Below are 23,493 nucleotides of genomic sequence, written 5' to 3'. Positions count from 1 at the left end.
TAAAAGTAATTGGCTGGCCCCCTACTGTCCTGCTGGCCATAGGCTCCTGGCAGCCTGACTTCATGGAGCCTGATCTTAACTAATCAAAAGCAACCCTGGTTAGCCCAATCAAGTTCTGGACCGCTGGTTCTGGTTGATACTTTTCTTTCCTTGACTGAGGTTTTGGCAGTGGGGCCAGAGGCTGTTTTCTGGTTGGGACATTTATTTTTCCAATGTCTGATCTCTTTGCAGTATGCACATTATCAGGTCTCAGGGGCTGGCATCCCGTTGTTCCATCCTTCCTAGGAGGTCCAGGCTTTTTAACTGAGTCAGGGTTCCCGAGGGCTACAGCCAGGAGAAACTTTTTTGTTCCATTCTCTTATCAGCATCTTTCTGTGCTTCTGGTTTCCAGTTGAAATAGACTTTGTTGGCAATCTCTAACAACTGGGTGGCATTCATTCCAGCAAAGCCTTCTAATTTCTGGAGCTTGTGGCATATGTTGGGATAGGATTGGGCCAAAAAGGTGGCATTGACCATTTGTTAATTTTCAGCTGCCTCAGGGTTGAACAGGGTGTAAACTCAGAACACTTCCCAGAGCCATTTGTAGTAGTCAGCGAGAGGCTTATCAGGTTTTTGAGTCATGGAGGTGGTTTTGGACATATTGGTGGCCTTCTTAGCCCACGCCCAGACTCCGTGGAGAAGCACCTCATGCTGTAGATGTAGGGAATTCCTTCCTCCCTCGGTGTTAAAGTCTCAGTCCAGTTTGGCGTCTGGAGCCTCCACATCAAGGGTTTTTGCCGGAGCTTGATCTCATAGCCATTTCCAGGTTTCAATCAGGATTTTCCTTCGCTCTTCAATGTTTAACAGGGTGAGAAGCAGCTGGCGGCAGTCATCCTGAGTAGGCTGGTGAGTTTGGAAGATGGACTCTAGGAGATCTATGAGAGCCTGAGGCTTCTCAGAATAGAAAGGCATGTGGTGTTTCCAGTTGAAAAGATCTGTGGTGGTGAAGGGTTGATAATATAAGACAGACTGTCCCACTGTATGCTGCCATCTGCATTTAGTTGCTGGGGTCCTCGGGTCTCCCGTAGAGGCATCTGGTAGGCGGATGTCTACTGGGCTGACTGCAGGCATCTCCCAAGAGGTTCTGGGTCTGCTTTGTCAGACTCAGGCTCGCACAGCAGGGATACTGATGGTGGTGGATTCTTTTTTTTTTTTTTTTTTTACAGAGACAGAGAATCAGAGAGAGGAATAGATAGGGACAAACAGACAGAAACAGAGAGATATGAGAAGCATCAATCAGTTTTTCGTTGCAACACCTTAGATGTTCATTGATTGCTTTCTCATATGTGCCTTGACTATGGGCCTTCAGCAGACCGAGTGACCCCTTGCTCGAGCCAGCGACCTTGGGTCCAAGCTGGTGAGCTTTTGCTCAAACCAGTTGAGCCCGTGCTCAAGCTGGCGACCTCAGGGTCTCGAACCTGGGTCCTCAGCATCCCAGTCCGACGCTCTATCCACTGCGCCACCGCCCGGTCAGGCGATGGTGGTGGATTCTCAGGTAAGGTAGCCGGTGCTGGCGGGGTGGTTGGGACATACAGTGGGGGTGCAGGGTTTTCTTCTGGGTCTCCTTAATAAATGGGCTTCATTTGTCTGAGTCACCCTGGGGACTGAGTTTGGGCCGCAAGGATTCCACTCTGTTTTATTAACGCAGAATCAAATCCACGGGGCAGAGTTTGTGCAATTTGTAACCAAGAATCTATGTAAGGGAACTGATCTGGGTGACCAGGATTTCCCGTCACTACCCAGTAGACCATTCTAACTGCTGACAAGTCCAGGGTCTCCTCCAAGGGCCACATGACCTGAAAGGTGAGCCACTCAAGTTCACAGAGGGTGCAGAGTTTTTCCAGGGATCAGTTTCATGCCGTAGTCGTTGGAAAAACCCCTTTTAAAATTCCTAAGCATGCAGTCCAAGATGGTGGATTTGGACTGACCAGACCAGACCTTATTTCTAGTCTAAATATGACCTTCTGATAACCCCTCCTGTGTCCAGAGTCGTGAAACAAAGAGTTAGAGCCCCTTTCTCAGAAACCAGTTGCCCTCCTGGCCGCCTCTCTTGTGAGAGTTTAAGGCTCATCTTGGCTAACTAAGGTGAACTCATATAAATCCTGGACCTGGTTGCCTCCTGAAAGGGAGACAAGTCACCATTATGCCTTATGATGTCGCCATGGAACCGCAGGTTAGGGCCCAGACAGACTCCATAGCTTGCACCATGGAGCCACAATCAGTCATTCACATAAATACTGATTCATAAGTTATAACATTTCCCCCCTTTTCCCGGGGTATCCCTGTCTAGTGTCTCAATCCTGAGACCATGGGAGGTGATCAAGCTCCCCTCCCCTCCGGAGACCGGTCTGGCTGGGTGACTGGCTGGGACCTTACCTTATCCAGATGTATGTCCCAAAAAAGTTAGTCCGTCTCTCCTTTGAGTCCGGTTGGCCTTGGCTACCATCGGGCGTAGGGACTTCTGGGAAGGAGGTCCCGAGAAATATGTTGGGTGGCGCCACCTCGTTCACACTGAGGGCCTTAAGCGTTGGGGGGCCACTGCTGCTAGGCCATTGGCGCAAAGGGCCAGCACGGTTGACTTCCCGGTTGGGGAACCAAATGTTACCGCGGACTGGAAGGTCCAAGAAGCCAAGCGACACTCAGAGAGTTAGAGAACCAGTTTATTATGCCAGCAGGCCCAGAGGAGTTAGCACTCCAAATCTGAGCCCCAACCAGCGGACGTCGGGGTTTTGTATAGTCCTGGCTGATGCAAGAAGCAAGGTTACAAAAGCAGAACTAGATTTAGCAAAGCAGAACAGTTACAGGAAAAGCATCTTCTTTGTTATTACTTAGTCATAGCTATGTCACCTGGATATCCCTTTATCGTCTGTGAAATAAACGAAGAACCGCAAAACTCGGCCTTCCGGAAGTCATGAGCCCACATTCCAGCCCCAGGTCCCCGAGCGCATCCTGCTATTCAACCCTCAGAGCCGCGCGCGCCTCCCGCCAAGCCCCGCCTCCCTTCGCGGCGATTGGCCAGGCCTTTCACTTTCCTTGCCGGGAAACGCCCCCTCTGACAGGCACCGCGATTAACCAATAGAGCACCGCAGGGCTTTGCGTCCCGCCCTTCCAAGCCCGTTTGAGGCGGGCATGGGCGGGCCGTTGAAGGGGTGGGGCGCGGAGCCTGGTAACCGTTGCTGGTAACAACGCCCCGCCCTATCGCGGCAGGCAGGCGGCGCGAGGCAGGAGGCGGGAGCGCGAGAAGGAGCGGCCGTCGCCGGCACCGCCGCCGCCATAGAGACTGTAGCCGTGGAGACTGTTACTTACCAACGGGGACCAACAAGCAGCAGCAGCCGCCGCCGCCGCCGCCGCCGGGGGAGCCGCTGCCCGAACTCCCGGCCCGAACTCCAGGTGACCGATGCGACCGCCCGGGGCCCGGCCCGGGCTGCGAGTGTAGGGGGCGACGGGGGCTCAGCACGGGGGTCAAGGGTTGTGCAGCGCAGCCCCCGCAGTTTATCCTAAACGTCCGGGGCGGCGCGCCTGCGGGATCCGCCTTCGCACCCCCAGTGTCCGAGGAGCGGCTGAGTTTAGGGGCTCCCTACACCTCTCTCTCCTTTTGACTCGGGGGGAGGTTGGGATCCATCGCCTCACTTTTTATAAAACTTCCGGGGTAGGGCGCCCGGGAACCCCTCTCGGTCTTACCCTCAAAAACCCAGAAGTGGAGGCTCCGGGACAAGCCCTATCAAACTTCCTTTAAACTCCCTGAATTGGAAGTGCCTGTGGACCTCTTTTCTCCCTTTTATTCCCCAAATCTATTAAGTTGGGGTTCCCCGGGACCCTTCTCTCTCTTAATCTCAAACTTCTAATTAGGAGGGCCTCAAAGACTCTTCTCACCTTTACCCCAAATTCCTGGATTTGGGGTGTCTTGGAGACCCTCTCTTCGTTTTGATCCCCCCAGCATACTGAATTTGAGGGCGCCCTTGCCTCCCTTTTGCACTTTTTAACCAAAAGTCGGTGCGCTTGTCTAGGGGAGAACCCCTCCCCCTTCTCACTTTTTCACCACAAACTCCCAAAGAATCCGGCTTGCTGGGGACCCGTTTCTCACCTTCCCCCACTAACTACCGGAGTTTTTAGCTAGCTCCTCCGACACTCCCTTTCCACCTCCTTCTTAACCCCACATTCCTTCGCACCCCGCAGCTCCCCTATTTGGACTGATCGCGAAGCAAGTTTCTCCAAAAGGTTTTATTATTATTATTATTATTATTATTATTATTAATTTATTATTTTGTTAAAGAGCACACCTTGTGACCCAAACTCCTTGGTGGCATATTCTCCTGCGGTTGTGGGAGTGCGTGCGCGTGAGTGCGTGCGTGCGTGCGTGTGTGTGTGAATCCAAACCCCACCCATTAGATACCGCCCCCGCGCCCCGAAAAGCTCTTTATTCCTTTCCTTTTCGTTCTGGAAGGAGCCGTGTTGATCCCTCCGGCTCCGACCCTTTGGGTTTTTCTCGCCGCTGGGCTAGAAAAGTCGGTTTTCCTAGTGCCTATTTCAAGGGCCTCCGGGACAGAGCTGCCCCTGCCATTAGCGCGACGACGGGGGTGGTTCATCATCCTAATTTTAACCTCCTGGTTGCCTCGCAGGAATGAGAGAGGAGGGCAGGATACAGCGCAGGAATCCAGAGCTGCGCTCTCCCATAGAACTCATTCCTGCGTCTGCCTGTGATGCCTCCCTCCAGTTATTTCCTTGTTTTGTGCAATAAACAGTGTCGAAGACTTTCATGAGTTTTTTCCCTTTCCAATCAACTTTATCTTTGCAAATCCAAAATATTAAACCTATACAAGGCTCTCAGTTCTGACTTCGACAAAATAATGATGGTAATGACACAAAACATCAACTATCTTTTTACTACACGCATTATCAATATGTTTTTATTTATTAATTTTAGAGAGAGAAAAATTAATAATTTTATTTATTGATTAATTTTAGAAAGAGAGAAACATCTATTTGTTCTACTTATTTATGCATTCTTTGGTTGATTATTGTATGTTCCCTGATTGAGGGTCAAACCTGCAACCTTGACGAATTAGGACGCTGGTCTACTGAACTACCAGGCCAGGGCAATATGTTTTCATCTTCTTGCTTCATACCCTGAAAGAGTCTTTATTTGCTTATATTAAGATCCTTATCCTCTGTTTGGGGGAGTAGGGGGCATTGGTTACCCACTCAAGTTTAAAGACTTGAACTGACTCTAAAATAACCTTAGTTTACTTACCTGCTTTGACCAGAGAAATGAGTGTTTGGTAAGCCCTTCCCAGAAAAGAAATTTAATTTTCTTAATGATTAGTGCGCCTTCTCCCACAGGCTTGATGAAGTATCAGAGAGGACTTAGTAATTTTTATTGCAAGGCCTTCCCATAATATATAATGGAAACGATAGTCAATTCTGTGATCCTGCGATATTCCAACTGATTTAGGTCAGGAGTGAGTTCAGAAATGGTTTGCTGCGAAGTAAAAGCAATACTGAATTATTTAGCCCTTTAGGTATATTTCTCTCTTGTCCCAGATAAACTACCCAGACACTCAAAAGGGGAATCAGGAGGACAGGGACAGACTAATTACCTCTAATTAGCGGAACAAGTCCTTTGAAATTCAGTTGATATTTACTTTCTAGGTGAAGGATACATATTACCTTAACATTCATCTTTTAACCACAATTATCACAAAAACACTGCCAGCATGGAGCCATTCAGCAGAAATGAAGATACTGAGAAATTGTTTATCTGACTCTTCTTATTCCTTAGATCTAATTTGTGGTTTTCGTCTCAAGTTATAAAATTACTATCGATCAATAAATTAATTTAACTGTAATTAATATTGTAATTGAGTAAAAATTTTGGGTGTTTTTATAGTCACATTGGTTGTTTTGCTTATAAAATTCTAGAGCAGCAGTTCTCAACCTGTGGGTCACGACCCCGGCGGGGGATGAAGGACCAAAACACAGGGGTCGCCTAAAGCCATCGGAAAATACATATTTATTATACAATACGTTTTTAAATTTCCGATGGCTTTAGGCGACCCCTGTGTTTTGGTCGTTCGACCCCCGCCGGGGTCGCGACCCACAGGATGAGAACTGCTGTTCTAGAGCCTAGAGGAGCCATATCTTATCATAATACATTTGGCTCTTTTTAATTATCTGTTGGTTGACCACTTATTTAAATACTATACTCCCCCCCCCCCATATATACCTACTTATTTGAAAAATATGAAACTACTTAAAAAGCAAGAAGTTCTCAGAGAAACTGCCTTGCTGTGGGGACCCTCATGAACTTAGGAACAGGAAAGTAGAAGTTTTGACCCATGTCTGAAAGCCCCAGCCTGGGCAAACCCACCACACACATCTGTATTTCTGCATGGAACTATATGCAGATCCCCACTAAATGAGGTAGGTGAGGATCATGAACAACCTCATGTCAGTTGAGGTCAGATTTGTAGCCAAGTGAGTCTGTGCCAAATTTACCAAAACCTTCTGATTTTCAGAGCTCTTTGGATTTCACTATTATTGTAAGAGAGTGTGGACTTACATTTTGAAAGGGGCATTTTGATCCCCTTCTAGAATGTAAATGGCAATTAGCTCCACCACAGGCCTTGTTCTCTTAGACATGTGTCTGGCACAGTGTGTACTTAATTTGTCCAATGAATGAATGAATGAATAGAGTATACATTGGTAATTAAAGAGAAAACTGAAAACTGCCTACCTATATGCTTTTTATAAACCCTAAAATCAGCAAAGTAATTCTTAGAGGAAAAAATAAAAGTGGGAGAACTTGAGTAGAGGAAGACGCAGAATCAAGTAGGGTGTGGGATAAAGAGTGGTTAAATCTGGGGGAATTCATGCCCCAGCAGCTCAGACGAAGATGAGGAGTGAGGAGACAGGCTTCTAAGAGCTTCCTAACAGAAAAGTCTGGCTGGCTTCCTGCTGAACACATCTAGATGGAATCTGATGGGCAATTTAAACATGAGGTGGCCAACCTGAGCTCAAGATAGTTCCCCCCAAATCTGCTCCTCCTGGACTCTAAGCTCCCTTCATAAATATTTTCTGGCTTCTCTCAGCTGCTCAGGCCAAAACTTTAGTATTGTTCGCACTCCTCTTTCTCTCAAGTCATCAGCAAAATTGCCTACTCGACCTTCAGTGGGGACCTATAATCTGATCACATCTGGCCACCTCCACTGCCAGCCCCCTGTATTAGCCACTATCACCTGTTGATTCTAGATGATTCTATCCTATTAACTTTGTGGGCGGCTCATAATGTGCCTATTGTGTATTCCTTAGTTCAGAACCTTCACTTAGAGCAAAAGCAAAGTCTCCCCCAACTCTGGCCACCCACCCTAATATCTCTTTGGCCTCATCTCTGACCACTATCCCCTGTGCTCACTCCACTGCAGTCCTGCAGGCCTCCCAGAAGTTCCCAAGCCCTCTGCCTGTAGAGCTATTGGCCCAGGCACTGGGGCAGTGGGAAGAGGATGCTCCCTCATGGCCTTCAAGCCTTTTCAAAAGTGTTACCTTCCCATTTGATAGCAATGCACTCTTAGCCACCTTCCCTTCTTTCTTGGCCTCCTTAGCATTTATGACTGTCGGATGTGCTGTATGTTATGCATGTTGATGATGCTATCATTATCTCCTCTTGGAATGTCAGCTCAGTGAGGGAAGGAAACTTCTGTATTCCCAGGGCTGAAAATAATTCCAGCACTGAGTAGGCCCTCAATATATATTTGTTAAATGAATAAATAAGTGTTTGCTGCACAGCTATGGGAAAGCATATGTAGAAATTAAGAATTGCTCCTTATCTGATACATACAGCCATGTATGGGACTCAGTACAGCTCAGATTGGATGAACGGAGCAGAGGGAAGAATGAAGGAAAAACTGCATGTTGCACATGGGACATGTTGTGTAGTTGAGCTTTGGGGCCTGGTAAAGAGGGGGTTAAGTGTGGTACCTTTGTTTATTAGCTCAGTGACGCCAGGTACGGTTTGGCATCTGTGAAATAGGAAATAGTAGCTTTATGGTTGCTTTGTTAGAAGTAAGATTTATGAACTTCTTAGCACAGGGCCTGGCACATAGTATATACTCAACAAAGAGTTGTTATTGTTATTATTATTATTAAAGGGATAAGCAGAAGCGGCCTGAGATTATTTTTTATTTTGGTTTCTTGCCCAGTACCAAATACTGAATAGACATTCAGTGAATATGTCTTGCTTGATTGAGTGGGCGAGCCTTATGCTGCCTGTTTTAGGGTAGGAAATGTCCTTCATTAGCACAGAAATTCATTGGTACAAATATGTCACTCTGCAAATGTAAGCTCTCTGCGAAAATGAAAAAGTTACTCGCTGCGACGCCCTGGAGGGGCAGAGCATCGCCCCCTGGTGGGCAGAGCGTCGCCCCCTGGTGGGCGTACCGGGTGGATCCCCGTCGAGCGCATGCGGGAGTCTGTCTGACTGTCTCTCCCCGTTTCCAGCTTCAGAAAAATACAAAAAAACAAAACAAACAAAAAAAACCTAAAAAAAAAAAGTTACTCGCAGTCTCTCATCTTAGTTGTAGTGTAGATCATTCTGAAATTACGCCCTAAATATCCCATTTTTGGACAGATTTTGTTGAGTGACCAGCCCTGCGGGCAGAACTTAGAGAGGAGAGCATTTAAAAACTGGCTTCTCTTCTCTGTATCACTGGCTCTTCAGTGCCAGTGGGAAGTCTGGCATCAGCCACTTGGAGGTGAGACCTGGCCTAGTCTTCGTGCCAGGACTTGAGTTAAGCCTTCAGGGGCAGACAGCTTGGCTTTGCTCCTGGCTGCACCTCACTTCTTTTTTTCCTGAAATGCATTCCTATTTTATGATCCATAGGTTTTATATGTTTGAAAACCTCATTTTATTCCCTGGCAACTCCTTATTCTTATTTTTCATTTTTGTGAATGCTATGACTTTCTGAAAATATAGTTGACTTCCCAACCTGTATGTGATATGTACAGCAAGTGGACTTCAGATGCTGTGAATCAGATTACAGCTACCATAGTCCATGTTAAAAAAGTTTATAAAGCCATTAAAATATGTAAAATTTACATGTAATGGCCCAGTATAACAATTGTTATTTACCATGAAATGAGTGAAGCCCAGATGTATGCTATATGCAGTAAGTCTATTTCTAATAAAATCTTTGCAGTTATTTTGAGTGTGTCTGTGTGTATGTATAAATTTAAGGCTTGGGCTGCTGGTGTCCAGGAAGACTCTTCAGGAGGTGACAATTGAGCTGGGACTGAAATGGTGAGAGGGAGTGGCCCTATGGACTTAAGAGGAAAGAGCCTTCCATTCAGGGGGACAACAGGTGCAAAGGTCCTGGGGCAAGAGGAATCAGCTGGGCCTGGTCAAGGCAGAAAAAGGCAGCTGCATGTCTGATGCCTGGTGAGCAGAAGGAGGAGAGGCAGAGGGTTGCAGAGGCCAAGGGGAAGAGTCTGGGTGCTATTCTAAGTGTGAATTAGATTGTTGGTAGATTTCTCTGCCTGTCGTCAGATTTGTGGTGTCCAGTCTTTTGCGGGAAGACCTTCTTTCTGGGCCTCTAATATTTGTTCATCATTCATTTATTCATTTATTCATTTATTCATTGCTCTCTAAGTCAAGTACTATCCTATGAGGTTATGAAGACCAAATACCAACTAGGAAAGGAAGCCAGCTTCAAAAAGGGGCTGTGCTGGATGTCTCTGTATGGCACATTGAGTTAATGCACTGAGGCGGGAAGCCACTCTTCCTGGAGGGGCCAAGAAAGGTATCCAGAAGGAGATCCAGAAGTGTCTTTATGAGATGGATTTAAGCTGATTCTGGGTAGTGATTTTCTGCGGGCTGTCAGTGGGGAGAGTGGTGGTATGGCTGCATTTTCAGCAAGCGAGTGCAGGGTACAAGGGAGATTAGGAGAAGAGCAGGTGTCAACCAACTGAAGGCTGGTTTTTGTAAATAAAGTTTTATTGGCACACAGTCACACCCATTCATTTATATACCATCTCTGGCAGCTTTTGCAAGGCAACAGCAGGGTTGAGTATTTGTGACAGAGACGGAATGTGGACCACAAAGCCTAAAATATTTACTTTTATGACCACTAGCTGGATGAATGGGATTTGTCTCTCTGGCACTGGGCTGAGAGGTATGTGGGGAAGTAACTTTGTGATAGCTATGATTTTGGTAGATGCATCAGAAGTTTTAGTGTCTGGAGATTGGCGATAGATAGATTTACTGTTGCCATAGTCCAGGCAAAGGGCGACGAGGGCCTGTGTGACAGCCCCAGCTGGGAGGTGCTGGGGAAAACAGAGCTGTGGGGCTCTCAGGGACTTCAGGGACCTGGTGACTCACTGTGGGACAAAGGGCAGGAGGATCCCAGAGCAATTAGCAGGTGTCTGACTTTGGGGATCAGATAGAACATGTCACTTCAATGAGTCAGGGGCCACAGAAGAAGCTGCTTTTGGATAGGAGAGTCATGAGTTCAGTCACGGGCTTGCCCAGCTTGAGGCGTCTCTGGGACATCTAAGTGGGGCTGATTTCCAGTATGCAGAACTGGATTTTGGGGTCTGAAGCTGAGAGGCACAGGCCAGGCTGGAGGTCAAGATCTAGGAGCTGTCAGCATACAACTGGCCATTTCAGTCATGAAAACAGATGAGGTCACTCAAGGAGAGGGCGGGGAGGGAGCATAGAAGGCCAGGGCACAGCTGTCAAAATTCAACGAGCAGGAAACCAGTTAAGAATCAGAGGAAAGTGAATTTTTTAAACGGTAGCAAAATATAAAATTTTGAAACATGAACTTTACTATTTTAACCATTTTAAATGTATAGTTCAGTGTCATTACGTATATTCACATTGTGTGCAGCCATCACCATCATCCATCTCTTTGGGAAGACTTTCTTATCTTCCTAAATTGGAACTCTAGCCCCATAAAACACTAACTCCCTATCCCCCTCTATCATTCCCCGGTTCCCACCATCTACTTTCTGTTTCTATGGATTTTACTCCTCTAGGGACCTCATATGAGTATAATCACACAGTATTTGTCCTTTTGTGTCTGGCTAATTCACTAAGCATATGCCCTCAAGGTTCATCCATGTTGTAGTATGTGTCAAATTTTCTTCTTTTTCAGGGCTAAATAATAGTCCATTGTCTGGGCAGACCACATTGTGTTTATCCAGACATCTATCTGTCCTCAGGCACTTGGGTTGTTCCCACCTTTTGGCCATTGTGTATATGCTGGACAGAAGAGGTATTGAAGGGATTCTTAGATGGTAGGAGTAACTGGAAATGGGCTTTGCAGGCAAAGGGGGAGTGACTCAAGGACTGAGCTCCAGAAAGCATGAGGCCTGATGGAGACCAGAATGGTTAGACTGGGACCAGTCTGCACAGAAAGACAGAAGGCTTGGCTCATGAACGCTTGCCTCCCTGAAACGTGTTTAAATCATCCTAGCAGTATAAAAGTCCATTCCTGAAGTCATAATGGGACTTAATTATACTTACATTTTCAAAATGCAAACTGTTTATCTTTTAGAAACAGTGCTTTGTTTCTAGGATACGTTTCTGTCCAAAAGGTGATCTGTGGGGTAAGGCTTTAGAAGCAGTTTCCAAAAAAAATTACTAGCCCGCAAATATGTTCTGGCTCTACCCTGGCCAGGAGAACCCAAAGAAAACACACGGCACTTTCCCACCTCTGCTGTTCTCAGAATACATACAGCCTGCTCTGAGGAAAAATAGATTTGCAATTCTAGACCCACAGAAAACAGCTTAAAGGACGTGCTTCGGCTTCTTCAAAGAATTCTTCATTTTCTAGAAGAATTCAATTATGAGGAACTTCTTTATGTGAGGACCTCCCTGGGGCCTCTGTCCATTCAGCAAATATTTGTGGGCCTTAAATCTCAAACATCATATAATTATTTGAATATTTTAAGTGTTTTAATATATTGTCATGTGGACAGTATATTAAGAGGGGAGAAGATGCTAGAAAATTTTTTTAATTGTTAGCAGTCATTAGCCACTGACATTCAGAGCTGAAGTTAAAGCATGGACTAGCTGTATTATTTCAGGTGTATCACATATATCATGTAAATCATGGTATGGTTATACAGCCAACTCTTAAAATGACAACTGGCAGTAAATAGAAAGTATTTCTGGAAGCCTTGTGTGACTCAGTTAATTGCTGGCCTTAGGTCACAACTGGGCATGTATTTATCAGCTGAGGAGACCCAGTGTGCAAGGGAAAGGTTCAGCAGCTAGCAGCTATTTTAGAAACTGCAGGATGGTGAAGTTAGAAGTGGCGACAGGGCAACAAGACTTCTGGTTGGAAGCTTCTCCTCTCGCCTTTGTGGGGTCTGCAGAGCTTAGCTTCTGCCTCTATTGTAGCTCCAGTGGTGATTGGAATTCTTTATCCTACTTGCTGCAAGGGATCCAGTCCCCCTCTCCAATCCTAGGAGCACTGTTTCCACAGTCTTCAGCTCAGCACCGGTTCGTGCACTCCACATAGCTTTGTATCCTGCATAGATGGAGTTCCTTAGTCTCATGAATCTTACTTATCTCTTCATCTCCTCCCCTCACCAGACTCAGTTCTACTGGGCTGTGCCAAGAGGAAGGGTTGGGCAATTTCTCTCTACTTTTGTTAGCCATACTGATTGAATGTTCCCTCCCCTTTGTTATAGCCACACCCTCCTAAACTTGGTTCAGGCTTGTCTCTGTCCAGTCCCATCTCCATTTTCATTGCCTCATCTTTCACTGTATTCCAAAAGGGCTTGCCATCCCTTAAACAGGTCTTATATTTTGGTCTCCCCTCTTTCTGGAATGTCATTACTACTGATGACAATCTTACTCTTCTCTGAATACCCTTCTTTAATGCTCTCTCACCATGGAGCCTTGAGATTTTAATTGATAGGCTGCACAGGAAAGTGTCAGATGAGGGTGGACTTTTCCTTCTTAGCACTGTTAATGTTTTTAATTTTTGTTAAGTGAGAGGAGGAGTGATAGACTCCTGTGTGCACCCTGACTGGTATCCAACTAGCAACTCCCGTCTGGGCCGATGCTCAAATCAGTTGAGCTATCCTCAGCATCTGAGGCCTATGCTCAGACCATCTGAGCTATCCTCAGCAACTGGGGCTGAAGCTTGAACCAATCAAGCCACTGGCTGCAAGAGGAGAAGAGAGAGAAAGGGGAGAGGTTGGGAAGAGAAGCAGATGGTCACTTCTCAGATGTGCCCTGAATGGGGATCGAACCCAGAATATCTGCACATTGGGCCAACGCTCTATCCACTGAGCCAACTGGCCAGGGACCAAATCATTCTTGGTGGAGAGTGGGAGGTCGTCCTGGGTACTGTAGGGCAGTGGTCCCCAACCTTTTTTTGGGCCCCGGACCGGTTTAATGTCAAAATATTTTCACGGATCGGCCTTTAGGGTGGGACGGATGAATGTATCACGTGACCGAGACAAGTGTCAAGAGTGAGTCTTAGATGGATGTAACAGAGGGAATCTGGTCATTTTTTAAAAATAAAACATCGTTCAGACTTAAATATAAATAAAATGGAAATAATGTAAGTTATTTATTTTTTCTCTGCGGATCGGTACCAAATGGCCCACGGACCGCTACCGGTCCATGGCCCGGGGGTTGGGGACCACTGCTGTAGGTGTTGAGCAGCATTCACCTGCCAAAAGCACCCTCCCACCAAAAGCACCACAAGTTGTGACATAGTTATGTCTCCAGACATGGCCAGGTGTCCCCTGGATGACAGAGTATTAGTTAAGGACCATGGAAATAATCATCCAGAAGTGGCAGTGACTCCTGAATTGGCACAGCCCTTAGATTTTGCATCACAAGGCTACTTAGACATGGTGATTTATGTGTCTTATTTCCTGTTCTCAGTTGTACTCTTCAGAAGGATAGGGACAGCTATACCTACCACATTTCCCATAGGGCTTTGTATTTAATATGTGAGGAAAACAAACCCAGATTGCTGTTCAGAGGGCATGGCCTACATCAAGTAATGGCAGCCTTTGGTGGTTTTTCATATGTTCACAGTTATACAGCCATCACCACTACCTAGTTTCAGAATATTTTCATCACCTTTAAAAGAAGCCCCATCCCCCTTAGCATTTACCCTCATCCCCCTCCCCAGCCTCTGACAACCACTGACCCACTTCCTGTCTCTGTGGATGTACCTGTTCTAGACATTTCACTTAAATGGGATCACACACTCTGTAGACTTTTGTGTTTGTCTTTTCTCACTGAGAGGTTTTCAAGGTCCGTCCACACTGTAGTGAGTGTCGGTGCTTCACTCATTTTCATGACTGAACTAATTTTTTTTTTTTTTTGGCAAAAAAGAGATCATATTCTGTCCACTTTCCTGAAACTTGCTCTTCCCATCTACTATTTAGTCCGTGTCTTTCCTTACCACTGTTTATGTGTCCACTTCATTCCCTCCACGTAACTTCATAAGATACCATTGCACAGCTGTGATTGAGGTATTGAATTAGCCCCTTATTGAGGGGTATTGCATTGATCTTATTTCATTTTACCAGCTAGGCTGCAGTAAACAGCCTGTCCAAACATCTCTGTGCATCTGTGTATGGGGTGTTGGCAAGTTCTTGGAAGGAGAATTGCTGGGTCCAAGGGACTTCCTTCTCCTGCATTAGATTTCTTTCGTTACATTCACACTGTTCCTGCAGTGAAGGTCACTGTCCACTTGTGTCCTTGCCTGCACCTACACCATCTCCAGCATGACTGGCGCTACCTCCTCCCACTACCACCCATACCATGGGACTGTCACAATATGCCTGTCCTTTACCCTTAAGTCCCATTCATAAAAGAGCAGGTCATGGAACTTTTTTTTTTTTTTTGTCTTTTTCCGAAGCTGGAAACGGGGATAGACAGTCAGACAGACTCCCGCATGCGCCCAACCGGGATCCACCTGGCACGCCCACCAGGGGGCGGCGCTCTGTCGCCTGGGGCAGAGGCCAAGGAGCCATCCCCAGCGCCCGCCCGGGCCATCCTTGCTCCAATGGAGCCTCGGGAAGAGAGACAGAGAGGAAGGAGAGGGGGAGGGGCGGAGAAGCAGATGGGCGCCTCCCCTGTGTGCCCCAGCCGGGAATCGAACCCGGGACCCCTGCACGCCAGACCAACGCTCTACCACTGAGCCAACCGGCCAGGGCCGGAATTTTTGACAAGCTAGTGAAAACGTGCATCCTCCCTCCAGGAAAGTGCATGGAGAATGCGTCTTTCTGATTCTGCCTGCTATTTTGTAGGTTCTCAGGCCCCTTATAACTTCTCCCTGGACTAGCCCCTACTTCCTGGTCAATTCTGCTTTGTCCATTTCATAGCCTTCATGTGCCTGATTCAGCCCCAGTCTGTCACCAGAGCTGCGCCCATGCTGTGAGTGGCTCTGGGGGAGGCCCTGCTTCACAGCTGGTTTGTGCTCGCACAAGTTCATGCTAGTTGCTTTGACTCTAAGCCGATTCTCACGTAGCAACAGCATTTCCCCTCCTCTTTGAATTCCCCATTGATATGTGGCTTTCAGCTCTTTGCTAACTTGATAGTTCTCCAAAGCATTCATTCTGCTGCTTTCCCAGCAGAGACCTGTCCTAGAAGTCCAGCATGCAACCTGTGGGCCACCCTCCATTCATAACCTGCCAAGTCGAGTCATTGTCTTCCATATGCCAGCAAAGGGACCCTAGCTCCTGTTGTAGTGTTTGCTTCTGCCAGCTTTAGTAGGGAGTCCACTCCTGCGGTCTCTAGATCCTGCTTTCGAACCCCTTTATTTCTTGTGTAGGTGACTTCTCATAGTGAAGACAGTTTCTCCATGCAAACAATTTAAAACCAGAATTCCAATTACCTAATCTTGGATAAAGTCATCCATCCTTAATCTGAGCTTTTCTCCCACTTTAAATTCAATGAATATTTTTCTCTTTAACATCCTTTAAGACTTCTGAAACACTAACCTTACCTGGTTTTTCGTTTTTAGTGTTTCACGAATGTAGTAGAATCTTCTAGAAACTACCTGCTCCTTTATTTGCCGGTGCTGATATTCTCTTAGGCATCGAGCCAGAAAGTCTAAAATTCTCTTGAATCCGGAACTGAGACATAATCTAGTTTCAAATTCCTGATGGTGAAATGCCTGTTCTAGCTGTTCATTTCTCATTCATTGCCCCCCATTGGTTCTATTTACAGGACACATTTAACCAAATGTGTTGGCATTTCTGAAACAGACTTCCTTACATCCTCCCAACCTCATCACTAGAGGTTTTTAAATAGAAAGTCTCAGGGATAGTGTATTGGATGTATTTTGTTTGTTAGCAAAGTTTGTTTCTGGCCTGACCTGTGGTGGCGCAGTGGATAAAGCATTGACCTGGAATGCTGAGGTCGCCGGTTCGAAACCCTGGGCTTGCCTGGTCAAGGCACATATGGGAGTTGATGCTTCCTGCTCCTTCCTCCCCCTCTTCTCTCTCCTCTCCCTCTCTCTTTCCTTTCTAAAATGAATAAATTAAAAAATAAAAATAAAAAAAAGCAAAGTTTGTTTCTGAAAACTTTAAAAAATTTTACCAAGTTTTCAGACCTAACTTTCTCATTATTTCAAACATTAAATTTCATTTCCTTTAAGATAAAGAATATAGGGACCATTTTAGCTTATATAATATAATATATCATCTATTTTTCTTCTTGTCTGGCATTTGTCAACACTTGCTGTGTCATTTCTTTTTTAAATTGAGATTAAAATTCACAATTTTAAAGTAAAATTAATGGCTTCTTTGATATTCAAAATACTATGTAACCATCACCATTATCTAATTCTAGAACATTTCCATTACCCCTAAACCAATCCTGTGCTCATTAACAGTCACTCCCAATCCCCCTCTCTGACAACCTTAATCTTCCCGTCTCTGTGGATTTGCCTGTTCTGGATATTTCCTGTAAATAGAATCATATAATATGTGGCTTTTTTGGTGACTGGTTTCTTCCATGGAGCAAATTGTGTTGAAGTTCATTCCCTTTCGTGGCTGAATGATATTCCAGTGTATAGATGAACTACTGTTGTTTATCCATTTATTCTTAATAGATATTTGAGGGGTTTTTTTTGTTTTTTTTTATTTTGGTTTTTGTGTATAATGCTGCTATGGATGTTTGTGGACAAGTAGTTGTGTGAACATAGATTTTATTTTTTATTTTTTAGTGAGAGAGACAGAGTGAAGGACAGATAAGGAGAGACAGACAGGAAGATAGAGATGAGAAGCATTAATTCTTCGTTGTGGCACCTTAGTTGTTCATTGATTGCTTTCTCATATGTGCCTTGACTGGGGAGGGGGGTCTACAGCCAAGCCAGTGACCCCTTGCTTAAGCCAGTGAGCCCATGCTCAAACCAGCAACCTCAGCAACCCCCACAATAGGCGAAAATCCACAAAGTAGCGACCTTTCATTTATTTTATTATTTATATATATTTTAAGGCTTTATAAACCCTCCCAAAACTCTTATAAACCTTTCCTACACTGTTATTAACCTTTCTCACACTCTTATAAACACTTGCTATGCTCTTAAACACTTTCTACACTCTTAAACCTACATAATTTTAACAACATATAAGATTCTATATGGGTAGTCACCGGTGAATATACTACAACCGAATGATGAAGATGATGATGAATTAATGTGCAGTACTGATGAGGATGAAGGTGATGACAATGAGATGAATGTACTGCACAGCCAAAAAGAGCATTACAGCTCTTCTGAAGGCGCCACTTCATCAGGCGCTTCATCAGGTGGCGCAGTATCTTTGCCCTCATATGTAACTTTAGTTTTCGCTAAAGCCAAGGCGTAACTGGTCTCTTCTTCCGACTGAGGAACGTAGTTATGGGGAGTTCCTGGCGCTGCTTTTTCTTCTGGGCGAGAAGACTTTTATAAACCGACATGCCACCCTCAATTGTTTTTGAGGACTGCAGCGAACGAAGTATCTGGGGTTCCCGTTCTTGAGCCACTCACTGAAGTTCTTTGGCCATTCTGACCATGGTTGCGAGGTGTTCGAGTGTTAGGCCAACCTCCTCTTCTTCAACCCCTAGTTCCTCTTGTTCATCTTCCTCTTCTTCAGTTGCTGACTTCATCATCTCCATCAGGTCTTCATGCGTCGGTGGTTGTGAGTGGGCATCAATCAGGTCATTAACGTCATCAGGAGTCATATCATTGAAGCCATCTCCTCCCAATAGTTTTGCCAGCTTCATGGCCTTTATCTACCACGGAGTGATGAACTTCATCAAGAGAGAATCCCTTATCATCATGGACCACTTGCCACAAATTTTTCCAGCTGGCATTTAAAGTGTCACTCTTCATCTCCTTTATGGCCTTCTGAATATTTAGGAGACACAATGTAATGGTGTAGTCACACCAGTACGCCTTTAGTGAGAAGTCTTTGTCCAAGTTCACAGCTTCAACGAGGTTTCGTGTATAGAGAGCCTTAAAAATGCAAATAGCTCCTTGATCCATGTGGTGTTTGGCGGCAAGAATACTATCTGCACGCCATCATAGGACACATCGACAGCGTGACTTCCAGCATTGTCCATGATCAGAAGCACTTAGAATTTGAGGCCTTTCTCCAGATAAAGCTTGACCTCCAGGATAAAGCACTGGTGGAACCAATCTGACATGAGGAATTTCGTGATCCAGGCCTTGGGGTTGTGCATCCAGTACCCGTGTACCCATGCTGCACATTTTTATTCTTGCTTTTTAGGGCCCTTGGGTTTTTTTACTTATAAGTAAGCCCTGGCAGCAGTTCCACATGTAATCAAAGTTACATGATCTTTTGGGCCTTAAATCCAGGGGCTTTGGCTTCTTCCTTCATAATAAAAGTGCGAGACGGCATTTGCTTCCAGAATAAGTCCGTCTCCTCCATATTAAAAACTAGTTCAGGGCCTGACCTGTGGTGGCGCAGTGGATAACGTGTCGACCTGGAAATGCTGAGGTCGCTGGTTCGAAACCCTGGGCTTGCCTGGTCAAGGCACATATGGGAGTTGATGCTTCCAGCTCCTCCCCCCCTTCTCTCTCTCTGTCTCTCTCTCTCCCTCTCTCTCTCCTCTCTAAAAATGAATAAAGAAAAAAAGAAAAAAAAAAACAAAAAAAAACTTGTTCAGGCTTATAGCCCCCTTCCTTGATGATGGTTTTGAATGTGTTGTTCACGTATTCCTCGGCTCTGACTTTTTCCACAGAGGCAGCTTCTCCAAGCAGAGAAATACTCTTAAGTCCAAAGTGTTTCTGAAACTTGCCAAACTGGCCCTTGCTGGCACTGAACGGGGTTGGTCTGGTGGGAGAAGCACTCGATGGTCCTGCTTCTGTGTCCTCGTCACTGTGGCAAATGTCACTACTTTTTTTTTTTTAACAATTTGTTTTTTTATTTTTTTATGTTATTATTATTTTTTTTTTACAAAGACAGAGAGAGAGGGATAGATAGGGACAGACAGACAGGAACGGAGAGAGATGAGAAGCATCAATCATCAGTTTTTCATTGTGACACCTTAGTTGCTCATTGATTGCTTTCTCATATGTGCCTTGACCGTGGGCCTTCAGCAGACTGAGTAACCCCTTGCTCAAGCCAGCGACCTTGGGTCCAAGCTTTGCTCAAACCAGATGAGCCTGTGCTCAAGCTGGCGACCTTGGGGTCTCGAACCTGGGTCCTTCGCATCCCAGTCCGACACTCTATCCACTGTGCCACTGCCTGGTCAGGCCAAACGTCACTACTTTTAGCAAAAGTTTCCTAAAGCTTCTCGGCCTTTGTGCGGATGGTGTTGGTGTCCAGTGAGATTCTTTCTGTAGTCACTGATCCACAGGGCCAATGCAGACTCCATCCTCACAATGGCCTTATTGCGGGAAGTTACCACCCTCTTCGCAGACTTGTTAAAAGACACTGCTGTCATCGTCCTTATATTCTTTTTGTTCTTTATGTAGAGAACCGAAGATTCATTGATCACGTAATGGCAGCCTATAGCCACGTAGCTTCTCTCTTCCTTTAACATGTCAAGGAGTTCCACCTTTTCTGCAATGGTAAGCATCTTCCTCTGGCACTTGAGTTCTGTGCCAGAAGCCTTAGAAGGCTCAGAATATTTGGGTGACATTGTAGGGCTTGAAATAAATTCAATTTTTTAATGAAAATTTCACAAAAACACTACACTGCAGAGCAACACTACATGCAGCCATCAGACATCGATGTGAAATGGACAAGGCAAGATGCTGAACACATGCTATACGCGGAAGACACCCACCCATCAGCCAATAGTGTGCCCTGTACGATCTCATGTGGGCAAACTAGTTTAAGTGGAAGCATCCGTAGTTGCATTTTCCATACGTGCGAGTCTTTGTATACTCATCTGCTGTATGCTATATATTTTATTTCAATTTAATATTCTTTTAATATGTTTTAACTAATATATTTTATATTTTCAGTTTTTTAGGCTAGAAAATGCTTATTTTACTGCAAAAATAATTAAAATAATAAATTATAAAATTACCTATATACCACAAAATCCTGCGATATAGCAAAAAACCCACAATACAAAATTAGATATATACAATTTAAAAATCTGTGATATAGTGAGGCGGCCAGGAAAAGTGAACCATGATATGGCAAGGGACGACTGTACCTGGAAGTGGAATTGCTGAGCCAAATGGTAACTCCATGTTTAACTTTTTGAGGAATTGCCAAACGTTTTTCATAGCAGCTGCCGATTTTTCATTTCCACCAGCTGTGTAGGAGGGGTCCAATTTCTCCACATCCTCATCAACACTTACTATTTTCCCTTGTTTTTATTATAGCCAACCTAGTAGGTGTAAAATGCTATCTTGTGGTTTTTAATTTCATTTTCCAAATGACTAATGATATTGAGCATCTCTTCATATGTTTATTGGCTATTTGTACATCTTTGGAATATTGTCTATGTGAAGGTATCATCTTTTACAATATTCATGTATCCACAAGTTTCTCCTTCTCTGTGAAATGCCCAAAGAGCTGAATCATGAAGGTGCGGGGCACACACATCAGGCGGCAGAAGGGAGGGAGGGTCAGAATTGACAGGACCTGTGAGCCATCTTCTCTCCCTTGTGACAAGGCTCCAGCTCTGGCCTGTGGGCCCCTCCTTTTCACAGACTCCCTGACATCTTGCATTCTCCTCCTCTAGGAGGGAGACATGACAGGGACATCAGTCCTCACCCTCAGAGTGTCCTTGACCCTCTGCACACTGAGATTTTTAGGATGTTCTTATATAGTTGTCCCTCAGTATCCTCAGGGGTTTGGGTTCTGGACCCCCATAAACCCCAAAATCTTCAGATGCTCAAGTCCCTTATATTAAATGGCATAGTGTTTGCACATTACCTAGTTGCATAGAGGCTACATACAACAGAGTGTGCCCACACATCACTTTATCCATGTGGATTCAGTGTAGTTGCTCAGCGCACAGCAAAGTCAAGTTTTGCTTTTTGGAACTTTCTGGGGTTTTTTCCCCCAAATATATTTGAACCAAAATTGGTTGATTCCTGGCCCTGGCCAGTTGGCTCAGTGGTAGAGCATCTGCCTGGCATGCAGGAGTCCCGGGTTCGATTCCCGGCCAGGGCACACAGGAGAGGCACCCATCTGCTTCTCCACCTCTCCCCCTCTCCTTCCTCTCTGTCTCTCTCTTCCCCTCCCGCAGCCGAGGCTTCATTGGAGCAAAAGATGGCCCGGGCGCTGGGGATGGCTCCTTGGCCTCTGCCCCAGGCGCTAGAGTGGCTCTGGTCGCGACAGAGCGACATCCCAATGGGTAGAGCACCGCCCCCTGGTGGGCGTGCCGGGTGGATCCTGGTCGGGCGCATGCGGGAGTCTGTCTGACTGCTTCCCCGTTTCCAGCTTCAGAAAAATACAAAACAAAAAAAAACAAAACAAAATTGGTTGATTCCACAGATGTAAAACCAGTTGATAAATATAGGGCCTACTGTAATTATACAGGCTTTTTGATACCTGTCCATTTATTTATCTAGAATTATTTTAGGTTCTCTTTTAGAGACGTAAGTCAAATGCCTGAGTCTGTCTAGTATAGAGTCAACAAATAGTCTGTGGGCTAAATCAAGCCCACTACCTGATTTTGTACAGCCAAGATCTAAGACTGGTTTTTTTTGCATTTTTAAATGATTGGAAAAAATAATTGAAAGAATAATATTGTGGAACACATGAAATGATAAGAAATTCACATTTCAGTGTCCATCACTAAAATTTTATTTGGTATAGGCCCACGTTCATTCATGTATATAGTGTCTATGGTGGCTAGTGCCCTACAACAGAGGAGTAGAATAGTCCACAGAGATTGGCTGATCCACAAGCCTAAGACAATTGCTGTTGGGCCTTTACAGAGCAGTTTGCTGAGCACTAGGCTAACACAGGGCACCAGTTACCGTATATGTGACTAACACCTGACACATCATCAAGATGCTGATTTAGAGGTTTATGAAACCCCTTAGAATCTTCAATAGTACTTAACATTATTTTTGCTTCCTTTATGGGTGAGAGGAATGATATTTACCTTATTATCTTCTCCTGTTTGCTGTAATTAAAAAGAGTCTTTATCTGGCTGCATCCATTTTGTATGCTGAATCCCTTTGCCTTTTTATGTCCATAAAGCTGTACCCTTTAAAAAATTTTTAATTCCACAGCACCAGGCCTTTCTTTCCAGGGCATTCATTCCTCTTTGTCTTTTAGGACCGAGAGGTTGGGGGTGAGGTTTTAGACCAACACTCTGAGTGGGAAGGTGCTCTGCAGTCAGTCAGCATTGGTTCCTTTTTGTTCTGGTCCCCAGCTCCCTAATACTTGGCCAGGTGGCTGTCACTCAAGGACAGCTGCTCCCCTCTGGGCAGGTTGGACCAACTCTGCAATTTGATGTGCAAACCACGGTGCCCAGTAGTGATTTCTGAAATGAATGACTACTATAGATGATGGTGCAAGGAAACAGGCTCCCATGTGGGAAAAGCCTACACCTATAACCAGTTGGCTTCATAGGGGAGCACACTGTAACAGTAACACATAAGGAAAATGCGTAATGGCTCATCCATAAGGAAAAAAATTAGTGTTTATAGATCAAAAAAGCTAACTTTTTCCACATTTCAATCTTTCTATGTATAGCCAAGGTCCTACTTTAAATATATTATGTATGACTTTGAAATTGTTTTTTGTAGCTAGATTTTTCAGAATTGAGACTTAGCTAGACCTCGGGAGGAACAGAACTGGTGATGGGCTTCCCTAGGATGAGAATGTAAGCACAACTCATCTTAACCCCCTTGTCAGCTTCCAAAGATGGCAAATTAGGCCCATGTCCTTGGTTTGGTTGGGATAGACCCTAGGAAAAACCATAACTTCTTTTTTCTCCACTGTTCCGCACTGGCAGATGGTTCTCTCTCAGGTTTCTTCAAATCTGCAGCATTT

At 45.1% G+C, this 23,493-nt stretch overlaps 1 protein-coding gene and 1 non-coding gene across 4 annotated transcripts in view; both read left to right on the top strand.

Annotated features, from left to right (window-relative positions):
• Positions 1-3,265: 3,265 nt before the first annotated feature.
• RFX2 (regulatory factor X2) overlaps positions 3,266-23,493 on the top strand; it is a 115,321-nt gene continuing 95,093 nt past the window's right edge. For 2 of the 3 annotated variants that reach the window (XM_066344866.1, XM_066344847.1), the window contains exon 1: positions 3,266-3,429. The gene's annotated coding sequence lies outside the window, so the exon portion shown is untranslated. Of the gene's footprint in view, positions 3,430-20,010; positions 20,094-23,493 lie in introns of those variants that run through there. The other variant, XM_066344856.1, reaches the window with a different exon arrangement.
• On the top strand, positions 21,582-21,657 carry TRNAA-GGC (transfer RNA alanine (anticodon GGC)). The gene has a single exon. It is a non-coding gene; the product is annotated as a tRNA-Ala (tRNA).

This window comes from Saccopteryx leptura, chromosome 1 (assembly GCF_036850995.1).
Source record: "Saccopteryx leptura isolate mSacLep1 chromosome 1, mSacLep1_pri_phased_curated, whole genome shotgun sequence".
NCBI classification, from domain to species: Eukaryota; Metazoa; Chordata; class Mammalia; order Chiroptera; family Emballonuridae; genus Saccopteryx; species Saccopteryx leptura.
Note: the sequence above shows the minus strand (reverse complement) of the source record. Positions and strands in the feature narration are given on the sequence as shown.